Below are 13,670 nucleotides of genomic sequence, written 5' to 3'. Positions count from 1 at the left end.
GCTAACAACATAAGTTTCAAAATAATAAAAAACAGGTATATTATTTATTAATATATTCATATAGATAATACAGAGACATGTAGGTAAAGAAATTACAAGATAATTTCTAGTGAATTTCTTTTCTTTTCTTTTCTTTTTTAAAAAAACGTAAAAAATGGTAGAATTTAATTCAACACCATATTGCTTCTTGGACAAAGATAAGAAAGGATGCTAACAACATAAGTTTCAAAATAATAAAAAACAGGTATATTATTTATTAATATATTCATATAGATAATACAGAGACATGTAGGTAAAGAAATTAAGTATTTTTTTAATATGAAATAGATGAACGTAAAGTTCTGCACTGGCAGTATACTTACCCTTTAATTGTATTTGCCAAAAAAGAAGAAAAAAGAAGGTACATTGATGGCATAGATATATGTATTGTAGTGATTAATATCAAATTTATGATATTTGTATAAATAGATATACAATAGTAAATGTGTAAGCTGTATATATATTATGTACTCACCTAATAGAACCCAGTTTGCAAAAATCCCGAGGTATGTCTAAAAAATATCTTAACCATTTATATGTATTTTACTTTTTTATGTATTGTATGTATTTTTGTCATTTTTTAGTTGGCTGAGGTGGGGCATGTTAGACCCGAAACGTGTAATCTAAAATGCATATCAACTAAATTAAAATAAAGATGAAAGAATGCCAAGTGATCGAATTTATTACACTACATAGTGTTTAATTAAGCAATAAAGTATTATGATCATTTTAGTTCAGGTCAATTAATCATGAATCTCATCATTATTGTTACAGTTGTGATAAGTGTAAAGTTTTTTCTTGATGTACAAGCTTTGTTACTACAGAGTTCTACCATTGTCATCCTTCCCAATTTATTCATTCCTTCTGTCTGCCTTTAATGAAGTAACGTCTATAGGTAGTACAAAGGAATATAAACATAGGAGATGGAATTACCAATAACCTTTATGACAACAATTGCATATCAACTAAATTAAAATAAAGATGAAAGAATGCAAGCATTCAAATTTATTACACTACATAGTGTTTAAGCAACAAAGAAGACTTACAACATGGTTTTGGATTATCAAACGATCATAATACTATTTTAGTTTTATTTTGTCTATTGTTAAAACCTATCCCAAAACCAAGGCAGGTTTTAATAACTGTAGTTAATTGCTTCATATTTTTTTTATCTAACATGTCTTTCAAACTTGTTGTTTTATTTTAAATAAAGAAGCAAATAAATCTACTATGCAATGCTGTATTTACTTTCTCAATTTTGTGTTTTGTGTTCTTTAAAAAAATTTTAAAAGTTAACAAATATTAGCAGCTTCACTCTCCTTTTCTATAAAGTTTCAATTCAAAATACAGTACTATAATTACAGTTAGCAAAATAATATTTAATTATTATTAGATAGCTAATTTTTTGATAAAAAATAAAAAGTGATGTAGATTGTTGTAAATTTCAGATGCCATTATTTTTCTGAAACTAATTAGTTCCTAACATGTTCATCAATATGATCATATACTTTGTTTTCAAAACAAGAGATAAGAATCTTGTAAAGTATTGGAAGATTTAATTGGTCTGTACTGTGCAGAGTCTTTGNATCCAAGATGGCGCCTGATCATGTGACTAACTGTTGCCAAAAATATTATTTTTTTACATTTAGAGATATGATAATATCATAGGAGCAAAAAAAAGTATTATTTAGTGAAAAAAATTTTCACCCTAGAATGTCCACTTTTCCATGGAATTACCCATATCTAAGAAAACATTATTTCTTGCTGAATTATTCTATTTTTATTACAAATTGTATATATTAGATTTATTTTAAATGAATTACTAAAAATGACATTTATAATATTGAAATTATAGAACAACGTTTGATAATGAATGAAGTGCAAGTTGTAGCATCAAAAATTTATTAATCACAACAAAATAAGACTCAAAGTCAAATTAGGGTTCAAATATGCAACTTTATTTGACTTTGTGACTATATTTAATCACCGTATACTCCATAATCATTTAAAACTTTATGAAATTCTTAAGATATCAATCTACATTGTATAAATTTCAATAAACTTTTGATGATAAATCTTCCGTATTTTAAATGGTGAACTTTGTAGCTTACAAAATGATAATGTTATTGAAATTTCTGATATTTTTAATATATAAATAACAAATTCATTAAGTTGTAAGATATCAGTCAATTGCTATATTTCTGTACTTTTTAATCAATAATTATCATAACATTATAAAAAGTATCATTTTATAGAGAATATATCATATTTCTAAACATCCATCAAAGATTATCATTTACTAGAGAGATTATCAAAAATATATCAGATCAGAAGTCATCTGTGATTTCTGTTATCACAAAAATGTCAATATTTAAATTTAAACAACATATATCACCTACTTTTATATAACATTTTTATTATTATAATAATTAAAAGTTTAAAAATCTTATAAATAAATAATCTGTACCAACGTAAAGATTAATACCAAATATTAATTAAATAATAAATCCAATTATTGCCTAGTAATTTTTTTTAAACAATTATTAATATTGTGATATTCAGACTAAATGAATTTACGAAGTTATTCTATATATAACTTAATTAAGAAAACAAGACAATAGAATAAATAAATACATTAATTATGTATATTTCCTTAATAATTAGACTTCGAAGTAAAAATAAATAAAAGATCTCTGATAAAGGAGCCGTCGATGTACCAAAAGTGGCCAAAAAGTTGACATACAGACATTTGTAAACAAACTGTTGTGACTTTTATTTATAATTTGTTTATCTATACATTTACACATTTGAATTTCTTGAAGTTAAAAAAGTTAAATAGCCTACTTTTACACATTAGTGTTATTTTCTTTGGTTAATTCTGACTCTAAGATATTGCTTAGAATGCAAATATATTGCATAAAAGATGTTCAGTAATTCAATGAGAGTCAAAAATGATTTAAAAAATTTTTTAAATATATTAAAAATATTATATATATATATAGTCAAATAAAATGAGAATACAACATATTTAATTCCAGTTGAACATTTATGGTGAAATTTAATTTTTTATTTTATTTTTTCAACTAGTTTAACTTGTTACAAAAGGACTTCGTATGTGGGATGATACTTTTATAAAATTTATATAAAAATAAAAATAACCATCTGATTAAAGAGAAACACTTAATTAGCTTCAGATTTATGTGAAAAATGTTTTAAAATTACATGTAAAATAATATGACACACATTATTAAGAAAAATTATGAAATTTGAACATGTGATGAGAAATTGTTCAATTTCACTTTCAAGATAAGGAAGATGAATGCATGCATCACATTATATACAAATTTATTTATTTATTTTTAAAGATTTTAAACGATTCTGGTTAATATAAAACGCTCATTCAAACTCTAATTAATAATAATTAAAATATAAAAATGAGAAAAATAAACTTACTAAAGTTCTATATAATTCACGATTCCCACCTGTCCATGCCTTAACTTTATTACACCTGGGAAAAACACCGTTTGCACGGACTTAACGCCTAACCTATCAAAATTCCGAAAAATATTTAATTTTATATAAATTATTTTATATTATGTATAATTATGAATAATTAACGATTAATCTTTAAAATTTCTGCACTAAATTTTTTTTTATTTTCGACTTTTTCTTACAAAAGTTTAATAATGTCAGGTGGCGCTATGTAAAGTTACGTCTGGCAAAATGTGGGGAGATAGCGTTCTCATTTTATTAATTTCGGTTTTTACAGCTTTATTAGGAGAAGGTAAATGGAATGATTTATTTTCTTCGTACTTAATGAACTTTATACGGTTAATCATCCATTACATTCAATAAATTATAATAATATACGAGTTATAAAGAAATAATTGTGACTAGCAGAAATAATGCTATTCTGAGGTGAAATTTTTTATGTTCTGCCTATTTTTTAAAAAATTATTATGAAAAATGAAGTCCAATTCTTTAATTATTTATAGGTTTAAGTTTATAAATGTTCTAAATAAACAACTATTTATAAATCAAAGTTGATACTTTAAATAGAATGTTCCCATTTTATATTATTCTTACATAAAAACAAGTAAATAAGAATTATTTTTTGCAGTCTTGAGTAATATTAATCTATTGGAGAAATTACACAAATTAAAATTTTAACATGCAATATAATAATTAATCAATGCATTTATTTATAATTGGCTGACAGTTTTACACATTATTAAAAATACATAGAATGTGTAGCCTCTAAAGAAAGGTCGTCTCTACGGTAGAAGATTGTCGTTTCCGGTGATTGGACATGGCAAGAGTGAAGACATTTTAGTCTTTCTTCGTACTTTTACTAATCAATGCATCTTTAATAGTAGGTGAAGTTTAAATAATGCTAAATTTTGGGTAAGATTTACCCTCCAAATGAGGGGGTCGTCACCCCCCTGCGAACAATAAATGTGGCTCTGAATGATGTGGTTGAGACCTTGTTACCGTGCTTGTAGGAATAGTCAAAGTAACTGATGGTTTACGTATGACCCTGTGCAAATATAGCCCCCTCAAAATTAACCTATCTGGAATTTTGAAGATTGAAAAATGAGTAAAATTTAAAAGTGAAAAAAAAATTGAGAACTAACTTTCTCAAAACAATGCTAAAAATCAACTGTTTTCTACTTTAGTAGAGATGGTTAACAGCCCACAAAATATGAGAAATGCCATTATACAGACCGACTATTTATGGGGTGCAGTTGGAGCCACAGTGCATGTTCCTTTAAGTCTATCACATGTTTAATAAGCAGTTTGGTCAAGATTTTGGAGGCTAATGTTAAAAAAGGACTACATGTAGATCGTTCCTTTTGACTTTTTTACCTCTTGGGCTTGTTCTACAACTCTGATAAGATCTCAACTGCCTCATTCAGAGCTGCATTTGTACTGGTATTTTGGTGAGTCAACTCTCATATTCTGCTTTTTCAAACCATTACTCAGTTTCAGTGTGCTCCCCTTTGCAAAAGAAAAATGTTGATTAAGAATATTAGCTGAGAAGTTGGAATGACTGAAGCACTTTACCATAAAATTAAGTAAAGTCAGTCATGAATCTTTAATGTAGAGAAATATTTTGGAAACATTCAATCTGATGATCTAGCTTTCCCTACTGAAATATTTAAAATGTATTGCACTGAGTCATGTGCTACACTCATTGGTTAGGTTTCAGTTTGGTGTGTGTATCTGTTTGTGTTTTGTTAGTGAATCGACTCACTTTACTGAGTTGGAAAAGTCAGAGTTGGAGTCAGTAGATTTTTACACGACTCCACAGCCCTGTACACAAAGCAGTTTTATTAAATTTATAACTTAAGATATAGTAAATGTATATGTGGTCTGTCTGGAAATTATCCAGTCATGTAATATGAAAAATAGAGATATTTACTGAAAAAGAAACAAGAAGATAGAAGAAAAATTGAAATCCCAGATCAGCTTCTAGTTCTCGAACTGTCAATCAGTCCATTCTCCTTAGCTGCCAGGTTATGTTGATGTCATACAAACCATTCTCATTATATTAGCAATAGCTGGATTTTTTCAGATAGACCTCATATACTAGGCTTTATAGTTTTTCTATTGTATAAATAATGTGGCTAAATCAGACAAAAAACTAGCACAAGTAAACTGGAATTATATACTAAACACAACAATTAACACCTAAATGATAATTCCAGCACTGAATGAACAAAAAATTTTAATGCTTGAACATTTTCGGCTGTCTTTTAGAGGTCCTCCTCAGGAATGTATGAAACACACAGAAAAAACAGTTCTATCATTTGAATGTGTGTTTCATACATTCCTGAGGAGGGCCTGTAAAAGACGGGTGAAAACATTTGAGCATTAAAATTTTTTGTTCATTCAGTGCTGGAATTAGCATTTAGGTGTTAAATGTTGTGTTTAATGTGGCTAACACAACAAACACCAAAATTATCCAGAAAACAGTCTAAAAACACACACACTCCAGTGCTGGAACACATGCGGTTCTCATTTTTCCAAAGGAAAACATTAACAACTTGATAGTCAGGTTCAATGACTGGAAAGTGTATCCAGCTCAGCATCAAGGCTGGTATTATCATCATGAACAAAAATATTACCCCTTGCTTTGTCTCCCAACACATCACAGAATATAATCTTATTTCGTCCACTAGTACATATCTATTAACAGGACTTATTAAACTGGCTTTAAGGATACTGCAACTCAGTTTCACAGATTAGAAAATTGTTGTTTTGTTTAATTTGCCTGGACACATACATGTTAATATTGCGTTTTGGACTTGTTCGTTCCTCATCAGCAGGTATTTATATGATATATTCTACATAAAAATTAAAAATAGATAATTTTTTTTTTATACAAAATTTAAAATTTCTTGACAATAATTTAAAATTTACCGACAATTGTCAGGAAATTTAAATTTTGTATTAAAAAAAATTATTTATTTTTAATTTTTATGTAGAATATATCATATAAATACCTGCTGATGAGGAACGAACAAGTCCAAAACGCAATATTAACATGTATGTGTCCAGGCAAATTAAACAAAACAACAATTTTCTAATCTGTGAAACTGAGTTGCAGTATCCTTAAAGCCAGTTGAATAAGTCCTGTTAATAGATACGTACTAGTGGACGAAATAAGATTGTAACAAATTAGGACATTGAGGCATATTAATTTAACATCACAGAATACATTGCCACCATCTGTGTTACAGACAATAACACTCATCTTTACATATGTTCTGTCTACATTCCAGACACCACTAACATTGAGATGGCCATAGGAGACATTCATCACCTCCTGAACTTATACAAAGATAAACCTGTCCTAATAGGAGGAGATTTCAATGCCAAGTCTATGACCTGGCATAGTCCAAAAGATGACCTTAGGGGTAACTTAGTTAACGAAACCATGGCCCAACACAACCTTATTCACTTGAACACCAGCACTCTTCCAACCTACTCCTGTACCATGGGGGAAAGTTGGATCGACCTAACATTAGGAAACAGTCACTCCTAGGGTCGACCACTGTTACACTACCGATATAGATTCTGCCAGTGACCACAGGTGTATCTTCACCCAACTGAACACTACTAGTAATACTAATGATCATAGTTTTCACTATATTTGCACTAACTGGCAATTATTCCATGACACCTTCAATAACAATTGGACTGGTACCCGTCACCACTGTCACTATACTTGGGACACCTTAGACCATCTGGTCACCAGGCTTATAAATACAATCACTAACTCTTACGTTATTGCCTCCGAGCTCAAACATTGTAAACACAAAAAGGTTCCTTGGTGGACCACTGAGCTAGAAAATCAGAAAAAAGTTGTTAGGAGATTAAGGAGGTAATTTCGGAATGAACAGGATCTGGACATTAAAGTCACACTTAGAGACTGGTACAGGCATGAACACAACACTTACAAAACCCTTATAAATAAAACAAGGACTAACACTTGGAAGGATTTCTATACCAATACTTTCATTTGCAACCCCAGGTCTGAATTGTACTACTTAGCTTGTAAGGAAAACCGCCAGCTCCAAAACCCCCTCCACTATCCAGCTCCCTGATGGTCGCTACACAAACAATATGGAAGAAACTATCACGCACATCCTCACCAGCCTTTACCCTTCGGATGACTCGCATCAGTATGACAATACACAAGTGGCCATCCGGAGTTCTACAATCACTCCACCTAATACAGACAATGACCATGACTTCTCCTACATCGAGGTTTTGAATGCCATCTGTTCGCTCACTGATAACAAAACCCCAGGTCTTGACAGCATAACCACTAGGATGATAAAACACGCGCTTGAGGACAATCCTACAGTATTTGTAATTTTCTTCAATATCTGTTTGAACACTGGCCTTTTTCTTACTCAGTGGAAAAAGGCTAGTGTCAAATTGATTCCCAAACCCACCAGCACTAACACTTACAAAAAAATACAGGCTGATCTGCCTTCTCCCTGAAAAGTGTTAGATGGTCTAATGATTAATAGGATCACATGACATCTACACAAGCATAGAGCCCTGCATCAGAATCAGTTCAGCTTCTCTAAAAACAAAGGTGCAGTAGATGCCATCCATCAGGTTGTTAACTACATCCAGCAGGCTAAACAAAACAATCAGCATACTGCAATTATCACTATTGACTTTAGAGGCATCTTTGATCACGTCTAGTGGCCTTTTGTCCTGCACACATTACATGCTCATCACTGCCCTCAAAATCTTTACAAACTTCTTCAGTCCTATCTTAGCAACAGGAGTTCAGGTGTTTATGCAACACAAAATAACATAGTCATACCTATCACTTAAGACTGTCCTTGGATTCAGGTCTGGATTTGGTCTCTGGAACATAGCCTATAACTCTATTCTGCCTTTAATGAGAGCTGCTATTCTTAAAGGGTACAACTGGCCTTGCAACCTGCACCAACTCATTCACATGCGTACAATGTTTCATCAACTACTCACATTCATATCCCTTAGTGGGGCTCTTGAGAGCACGTACTCTGGGGGACATGGATGGCAGTTAGCTTTCCCTTGCTTTGTTTCAACTGTTGGTATATAGCTGCCTTTCAACTTTATACAGTGATATCCCGAACTTATGCAATAGGTGGGACTGAGCGATAACCGCTTAAGTCGAATTCGCGTAAGTCGGGGTATAATTTTGCAATTTGTGTAAAATCCAAGTCAGACATGTGTAAGCTAATAAATGTTCTCGTTAATCTTATCTCGTCTTTTGATTCGTTCACGGTTACAAGAAATCACCACATAGAGTCTCTCAAGTCTCTATAGATATAACAAACACAGAAATAAATAACACAAAATAAATTGTAGGTATGTGACGATTCCGTGCGACACGTCTGAACATGTAAGCTGAACAATAGTGTGGGGGAGTGAGTAATCAAGAGTTGCGTGGCGCTCACACAAAAGACGAATCGACGAGATTTGAAAATCGCGTAACTCTGAGTTCACATAAGTTGGGGTAGCATAAGTCGAGGTATTACTGTATTTTGATTCTTATTTTTTGTCTTCTTTTTCAGTCTAAATTCAGTTAGTCCTAGTTGTAAGTTAGATTAGGGACTCTTAGTTTGGTTTCCAGTTAGGTTATGATAGGTTAGGTTAAATTAGCTTAGGATTTGTTAGCTTTAGTCATTTGGTTAGGTTCATCCTAGGTTATGGTAGGTTAGTTTAGTTAGTAAGTTAACGTTTAAAAAAAATAAAAATAAATAAATAAATAAATAAAACATTTGGGGTCTTGTTCGTTTGTTTCTGTTGGTCTGTTCGTCTCTTCTAGTTTATCATTGTGTTCGTTTGCTTTTCGCGCTGCCTGTCTACCTGTTAAGTAGTATTAAGATTCACGATCACATTCAGTTTTATTAGTATTAAGTAGATATAAGTCTTTCTACAAACAGCCACTTGGCACTAACTTCTACACTTAGCTATTCGTGGTGGCACTCAATTATTGGTGTTCACTACACTCATGTTTTCTTTTAGACCCTTCAGGGGACTATAGCCTTGCAGCCTAAAAATTGCATACCAACATCAAACATAGAGGGTACTGTAGCCATATGTATGCTGTTCAGAGATCCTACCTTTCTCTACTGACCTTCTCCTCTCCCTCCTCCTTCCCCTCCTCTTTCTCTTACCCTCTTTTCTGCTGGTTAAACACCTTGTGTTTGACTGATGTGTTTCTTGTATGTATGTGTGTGTGTGTAAATAATGTAAAATGATAAGTCTTTGTTAATTAATTAATGCTATAAATACTAGTGTTATTAATAGTGTTCATTTATACCTTCCAATATTCTGGTAAAGGGAAACCTTACAGTCTGTATATGAAAGAATCAACTTGGATATTAACTAATGAGCATCAGCCATTGATCACTTAGTTGTGGCAAGTTAGTTCTGGTATTTTTGTCATTTGTTATACATGTCACTGCCATTATAAACAGTGTTATGAAAGTTTCACATTCTGGTATTGGAATAGAAGGAAATTCATTATGAAGTCAGATCCAGATTTATAATGTGCAGCAATATTTTGCTAAGGAAAAAGAGAAAGGATAACCATTATTGCTGTAAATTAGGTAAGAAAGTGGACAGCCATGGCTACTAATGTCAGTTGTTCCACAGTAACTGCTATTCTTAAAGAAGCAAAGCCTTTCCTTACACGTAGAAAAAGAGGCCAAGGACTCTGTAGACAATTCTGTGGATGATTTTGATTTATCAGTAATTTAGTGACATATTTATAGTTTTGTACTGTGCAAGCAAAATCCCAACCCTACGTCATCTACATGTTGATTTAAAACAGGGGTTTCCAACTTGTGTTCTGCGGAACCATAGGGATCTGCCAATAAAAATTTGGGGTTCCACAATAAAATCCATTGAGTCTAGTGATGTATGAATTTGCCAATGCAGACTTGGGATGTAAGGTGTAATTGTTCTAGTCTTGGATTGAGTCCTCGTATTGTCATATGAGGACTCGATCCAAGACTATACATGTGCTAAAGTTATTAATAACTTTATAAACATTGAGGAGTCTATCAGTAACAGAACGAACCAAAATCATGTTATAATGTGTGACAAGATAATGGAAACATAAAAGCAGTAAAACATAAGCTAAAGCATTTAAAAAATCATAACCTTAAAAAGAATCCAACATATAAATAAAAATACAATTGTTAAATCTGCATATATGATATTAAAACATATTAAAGGAGAAACATTGTCACCACTGCACACAAAAATAATGTAAATTTTGAAATAAATTTGATTTACAATTTGAAAATTTCAAAACAACTTTTAAATGGTTTTTAAAAACATTGTTTTAATTTTCAATTGATTTGATTTTGTTTTTAGTTTTAAACAAAAACTAAAAATAATTCAGCCAGAGTTTTAATTATTATTTTAAATTATTTTTATTTATTTAGTTTTGTTTACATTTTTAAAATCCTAATTACAATTTTTTTAATTAATTGCAATTCTTTTTTTTTTCTTTGCAACAACTGTAGAAATTGATTTTGTTGTTTCAAAAGATAACGAAATTTAAATTTATTTCAATTTTTTTACTAATTTTGTGACAATGCGCAAAGGGTATGCTTTGGCACTACGGGACCGAAGGGTCGACACCGCGTTTGCGATGACTAGTTCGTCAGGACTGACACCACAGTGTCTTTTGCAGACATAGAAACCTTTTTGTGTGATTTACGCGTGAGCGGTCGCGTCTGTAGGCGCTTGGATTCGGGATGGAGACGACACGAGATGTGGTGCGTTTAGAAGGAAGTGCACCAAACACAATTTTAACAATAACAAATATCCGTTTATTAATTAACTATGAGCTATTTACAATTAGGCTAAACATAGGCTGCTTACAGTTGAACGTTAGAGCTATCTCTATATATATTTTATAAGGCTAGTATATTATATTAAAGGCTTAGTATATTATATTAATTATCTTCGCGAGTCCAAGTCTTGAGAGAGAGAGAGTTTACATAAATTCGCGGGCGGATAAATACTCGTATCTTGTAGAGGATTTGATGATGCGCTTTGTTGCCGATCGGGTTGCGGACTTGAATTGACGACACGACGAGTTGATGTTCCGGAAGTTTCGATGAATGGCTCTGACTGAAAAGTCTTAGTATATTTGGCAAGGTATGGATATCTTGATATTCGGACTATTCAGGCGAAGGGGGGGTCGTCGGAGGGAGGAAAGTCACTTAGGTAGGAATCTTCGGTGTCGGTAAGGTATCCCAGCGCTAGTGCAACTCCGGCGCGAGCGAACTTTCGATGACGATGGATCACGATCGTCATCGATCCCCCTTTTATTCGGGGGCTTCTTGTTTTTTCTGTCGTCCTTTTTAGGTAATGTTATAGGTCGTGGCTAATAGATGAATTTCGGTTGAAGTTCCGAGTGACACATTCGGAAGATGTGTCACCTTAAATAAGGAAGCAAGCCCGTGAGAAAAGTTAAAATTATATCCTCTATGATTTTTTTTCGAAAGAAAAAACATTTTTTGTCAAGTCCGGGCTCTCACAATTTCATTCATTTTTGTTTGATAAATTTACCTGCTTTTTAAAAAGTTTAATTATAAGCGTGTTAACGTTAGGTAGTACATTCTAATATGTATCAAACAGCGCATCGGTAAACCGCGATGTACAAAAATGTGTTCCGATGTTNAACGACACTTTGAAATGTTTTCCCGATGAAAATGAATAATAATAATAAGTTTCAATAAAAATAATAAAATGTAAATTGAATTTTATCATAACGAGTTTGCTTGAATTTCCTTTCTTCTGAGATCGCAGCAATGCGCGACGGGTAAGCTAGTTCTGCAAATAAAAATGTGACAACTTATTAACCTTATAACAGCTATTCTTCTGTTTAGTTTGTTACCGAAAAATGTAATACATATTTTTCAAAAATTTTTGTGTTAGAGATAAAATTGAAAATTATCTTAGAAATGTTCACAATATTTTTAATTTAAAAATCATAATAAACTCTCATTAAAATATTTATTTTCATTTTAACTAAAATATTTTTAAGGTTTGACATGGCTGATGGTATATCGAACTGAAAAATATCAAAAACTCAAAGCAGAAGTTGAAAGGCAAAGCAAACGTTGTAAGTGTAGTAACTATAACAACTTATTTAATGTAGTAATATTATTTAGTAACATTTATTAAAATTGATACATAAATTCAAAAAATTTTCCATTGATGCAGTAGAGAAAAGGAAAGAAGTTCATGGCGACACTGTCGATAGGCAACAGAAAAAGAAGATTGGTAAAAATGCTTTAATTTTATTGCTAATTTAATTTTTTAGAATAAAGTAAGTTTAATTTGCAGATATAAGCTGTTGATTATGTATATATAATNAGGTTTCAGTTTGGTGTGTGTATCTGTTTGTGTTTTGTTAGTGAATCGACTCACTTTACTGAGTTGGAAAAGTCAGAGTTGGAGTCAGTAGATTTTTACACGACTCCACAGCCCTGTACACAAAGCAGTTTTATTAAATTTATAACTTAAGATATAGTTCTTTTTTGCTTCATTCAATCTCAGTATTTTCATGTAGAAAACTAAGTCTGAATTATGGTAATAATTCTGACTTAGTTTTGGTAATACCAGGTTCATTATTAGGCTTTAACTTTATAACTTGGATAAATAACTTGGCACAGATACACATATTGTGTAATATGGATAAGGTAGGCAATAAAATTGCAGTGTTGTACTAAATTTAATAATTCAAGTTGAATTAATTTAGACTATTCTGGAAGAAAAGATTGATCTGGAGCAAGACTCAAACCCACAACTTCCACTTGCCATGCTGATGTATTTTTCTATTTGTATATTTAGTATCAGTATTTTTTTATATCAGACATAATTATTACAAAAATAACTTGCATTTGATTTTAAATTGTAAATAATTGGAGTAATACAGAGAATAAATAAAACAAAACAAAAGTATAACACTATATGATGAATGTAAGAAGAAAAACTAGTTATCCATGGATATTTGGTTAATGTAGTCTTTTAAGGTATTTGGAAAATACAGTAGAGTGTCGTTTATCTGAAACAATTGGGGATAGGGGTTG

At 31.3% G+C, this 13,670-nt stretch overlaps 1 long non-coding RNA gene across 1 annotated transcript; it reads left to right on the top strand.

Annotated features, from left to right (window-relative positions):
- Nucleotides 1-3,726: 3,726 nt before the first annotated feature.
- On the top strand, nucleotides 3,727-12,861 carry LOC111615957. The gene is made up of 3 exons (XR_002755165.1): nucleotides 3,727-3,823; nucleotides 12,623-12,700; nucleotides 12,802-12,861. It is a non-coding gene; the product is annotated as an uncharacterized LOC111615957 (long non-coding RNA).
- The last annotated feature ends 809 nt before the right edge of the window (nucleotides 12,862-13,670 follow it).

Source organism: Centruroides sculpturatus, unplaced genomic scaffold, assembly GCF_000671375.1.
Source record: "Centruroides sculpturatus isolate CEXI.00-Female unplaced genomic scaffold, Cexi_2.0 scaffold2765, whole genome shotgun sequence".
NCBI lineage: Eukaryota > Metazoa > Arthropoda > Arachnida > Scorpiones > Buthidae > Centruroides > Centruroides sculpturatus.
Note: the sequence above shows the minus strand (reverse complement) of the source record. Positions and strands in the feature narration are given on the sequence as shown.